Genomic DNA, 4,182 nt, shown 5'->3' with positions numbered 1-4,182 from the left:
TTGAACTGGACAACTTTTCTAAGTAGGTAAATCTGCATCAAAAGAAGATGTTAAAATATCTGAATTCACTAAGTCAGGGTTTACCTTTTCAGAATTTGTAGATTTTGATTACTTTGGTGTAGGAACTTCAACAGCTGGTTGATTCTTCTCAACTGGCTTATCTTCAACATCAATCAATCAGGGTTCTAGAATTTTACCACTTCGCAATGCTACTGCCTTGATATGTTCTTTACTCAAACTTCGTAGATTCTCAGTATCACTCGGCAAGGTTCCTTGCGGTCTTTTACGTAGCTCCGTAGCTAACTGACCCATTTGGTTTTCCAAATTTTTCAGTCTTGCTGCTTGGCTTTGGATCAAAGCGTTATTCTTTGCCATGTACACTTCAACAAGTTCTTCAAATTGATTGATGCCTCAGCTTGAGGTGGTTTTAGAGCTTGCTGATTAAACCCTTGAGATTGGTTGGGTCTTTCCTACAATAAGTTGTTGTTCGGTCTATTTCCTTGGTTTTTCCAAGAAAAGTTAGGATGATTACGCCATGAAGGATTGTAGAAGTTGGACTGGGCTCCTTTTCCACTCCTATTTTAATATTAGTTCCCCACATAGTACATTGACTCAGGATTTGATGGACAATTCTCGAAAGAATAACCTTCCCCATAATACACACAGAAAACTTCTTCAAACAGACTTGGTGGCTGAGCTGCAGAATTAGTAGTACTATTAGCTGTTAACTATTTTATCATAGAGGAAACAAATGATACCTGAGCTGGTAATGAAGTGAGGGCATCAACTTCATGAACTCCGGCTACATGTCTTCCTGAAGCTGTTCGATTTGTTGGCTATTGATAGTTATTACTCGCGATCCTCTCGATGATCTCATAAGCCTTATTATAAGACATAGACAAAATTGCACCATTCGCAGAAGCATCTACCATCAATCTTGTATGCGCATTGAGACTATTATAGAATGTCTCAAACTGGATATAATGAGGAATCCCATGATGTGGACACTTACAAAGTAACTCCTTAAATTTCTCTCAAGCCTCATACAAAGACTCGTCATCCAATTGTTGGAAAGTTGTGATCTCACTCATTAACTTAGCGTTTTTCCTAGGTGGGAAATACTTAACCAAAAATCTCTTAGATAATTCTTGACATGTAGATATGGAACTTTGTGGAAATGAATTGAGCCATGCTCGTGCTCAATCTCGCAATGAGTACAGAAAAACTTCAACCTCAGTGCGTCTTCAATAACACCGACTATCCTGAATGAATCACTTACCTTTATAAACAATCGAAGGTGGAGATGTGGATCTTCCGTGGGCAAACCACAAAATTGACCCACCGTTTGTAGCATTTGAACCATCACTTGTTTCAATTCAAACTGGGTTGCGTCAATATCTGGCCCTCTAATTCTTGGGTTTAACTCACAAAAAAGTGGCACTGCATATTGTCTGATGCATCGATTCCTATCATCGGCAATGAGGATAGGATTTCGTACATGATCGGCTTCATTACCTTGGTCTTGATTCTGATTCCCAATGTCCATCTTGACTTGTCTTTGAGTTGTTAGTTCACGTCTTCTTTGTTTGCGAGTTTGCTCAATTTTAGGGTTTACAGGGAGTAAATCGATAATTAGATCTATGCTCATAAACACCTAAAAAGAAAATCACATAAATTAAAAAGAATAAGTTAGTAATGTTAGAAATAAATCAATTTGAAAATAAATAATTTCATGAAAAAAAATGACTATGGCAATAATTGACAATCCCCGACAATAGCGCCAAAAACTTGTAACGCATAGGTTTGTGCAAGTGTACACAGTCGTTATCAAGTAATAAGTAAGTATCGATTTATCGTCTCCACAAGAATTGTATTTGTGCTAAGTCACTTAATTTGTAAAATTATACTAACAATTTGGTAAATAAAACACAATATAGTTGAGAAGTAGTGATTAAAATATATTAAACTAAATGCAATGATCCCTAATGCAAATTATCCTAAGTACGCAAACTATATGAATGAAATAGATTTGAGTAAAATTAAACACAATTTGCAACAATTATAACATAAATAAATTAGGACAATTACTTTAATTAAACTTAATTTATTATCAACATGCTTAATAACATTCGGAAAAACATTCCATGGCAACTCGATCTTTCATGAGTTTGGAAACCACATTAGGTCATTTCAGAATCCTTTACATAGTAAATACACATTTTCCTGATCCTTATTTACTAAGGGTTTCTTACCATTCGTGTGAGGTAATAGGGACGTGTCAGGTTTGAAACAATTTAATCACACAAATCTATAAGCTATGCAGAGAACAAAGCTTGGTCAGAGTTGTTATGCAACCTCCAATTTAATCGGGCCAGGATCTAAATTGAGCATGCACATTTCAATTATGTGTCCATTAGCCGTCATCTGGTCAGGATCGCTCAGCTAATTTAGGTGCATTTCAATCACGTATGAATGAAATAGATACTTGATTTTAATTGAAAACATGATTGATTGACACACAAACATTATAACCATGAATCAAATAAATATTATTTAATCAAACAAATCATCCTAGCTTAAATAAAATTAAGGTAACATTGTTGTAAACAAGAAAAAAGAACACATAGCAAACATCTTTATATTAAATTAAAGAAATGGATGATTAAACCCAATTTGGAGTGGCTGTCACCCAAGACTCTGACTGACGAGACTCTTTCACTCTTTTTCTTTGATCCTTTGTTGATGGCACTCCAAAGTGGTCGACCAAGGGTTCTTTAAGAGGCTTAATTGCTAAAATCTCTATGAAGAGATGATGCTAGGCGTGGGAATGTAAAGGGTTAAGAGAATTTGGAGAAAAAAGAGAATGATGAATGATGAGAATGAATGAGGAATGATTGAGGGATGATGAATGAAGGAATGAGAGGGTCTTATTTATAGGTGGGAAGAGGGGGATAGTTTGCTAAAAATAGTGGATGTTAACCTCTTCAAATCTCCTCAAATTGTGGTCAGCCATGCTTAGTGACTTTTTACTTGATTTTTTGCTTGATTTTTGAGCAATTTTGGATGCCACACAACTCAGAACTGAGACTCGGTCAATCGTAAATCTTCAGGCAAATCTCTAATTTCTTCAACACTGTAAGGACCTTGTGTAATTAAGCCAAAGAATGGTTTAAATGGACAGCCATGTATAGCCAAATATTGGGCTGACTTGGTCTCCAATTTGAACGGTTTTGTAATCCAGCAAAACTATCAGACCTATCCAGAATAAATCAACAAGTTAGAGGACCAAAGAATAAAATTTATCCAATTTAATTAATTAATTAAAACCCAAATTATTAATGAAATATTTTTAAATAAAATTTTAAATATAATTTTATATTTTATTATTTAATTTAATCATGCATAGCCCACTTTATGTCTAAAAAAATATAATATATTCAAATTAATATAAAATAAACCATTTATTGCATGAAAACTATATAATAAAGCATAAAATCACATTTTAATAATTTATATGTCCTGATTTCAAATTTTCACATATTTCATTAATTTATTAAACAATTACTTAGTTTTAACAACGGATTTAAATATAAAGGTGATAAATTACATAGGAAAAATCCTATATATTTTTTCGTTTACACAAAGATCATGTGTTTGATGAATGCCTATTCCAACACTTACAATCTGCGGTAGAAGCAACATTCGAATTTTTTTTGGAATAACCAAGGTGTGGGAGTTCACACAATGTTGCAAGAAAAAAAATTCACATTGCACCACCCGGTTATAATCATCTAATGTCGAGGCAAAATGCTTTCCACGGTCAGGTATGATCTTCTACTACTATTAAAGCTTTGTTGAACGAGTATATGGCAAAAAATGATGTTGGGATTCATAGTCAAGTTGCATCTCTTTGAGCTCTTGAAAATCAAGTGGGGCAAATAGCAAACGCTCTAAATTCAAGGCCACAAGGAGTGTTGCCAAATGATACTAAAAATACGAAAACCCAAAGGGAAGGAGCCGTGAAAGGCCATTACTCTTAGAAACGGGACTCAGTTGGATGAGGTTGTTCAAGATGCCATGGTAAAAGAAAACAAATCCAGCCGCAATAAGGAAAAGATCTCAAAACCTACTTAACAGCAGACAACATCTGGAAAGGATAAGTAGAAAAATGTTGTCACAAAA

The 4,182-nt window shown here is 34.5% G+C and overlaps 1 non-coding gene across 1 annotated transcript; it reads left to right on the top strand.

Moving 5' to 3' along the window:
• The first annotated feature begins 990 nt into the window (after positions 1 to 990).
• Positions 991 to 1,097, top strand: LOC128040197 (small nucleolar RNA R71). Its single transcript, XR_008194855.1, has one exon. It is a non-coding gene; the product is annotated as a small nucleolar RNA R71 (small nucleolar RNA).
• The last annotated feature ends 3,085 nt before the right edge of the window (positions 1,098 to 4,182 follow it).

This window comes from Gossypium raimondii, chromosome 3, assembly GCF_025698545.1.
Source record: "Gossypium raimondii isolate GPD5lz chromosome 3, ASM2569854v1, whole genome shotgun sequence".
Taxonomy (NCBI): domain Eukaryota; kingdom Viridiplantae; phylum Streptophyta; class Magnoliopsida; order Malvales; family Malvaceae; genus Gossypium; species Gossypium raimondii.
Note: the sequence above shows the minus strand (reverse complement) of the source record. Positions and strands in the feature narration are given on the sequence as shown.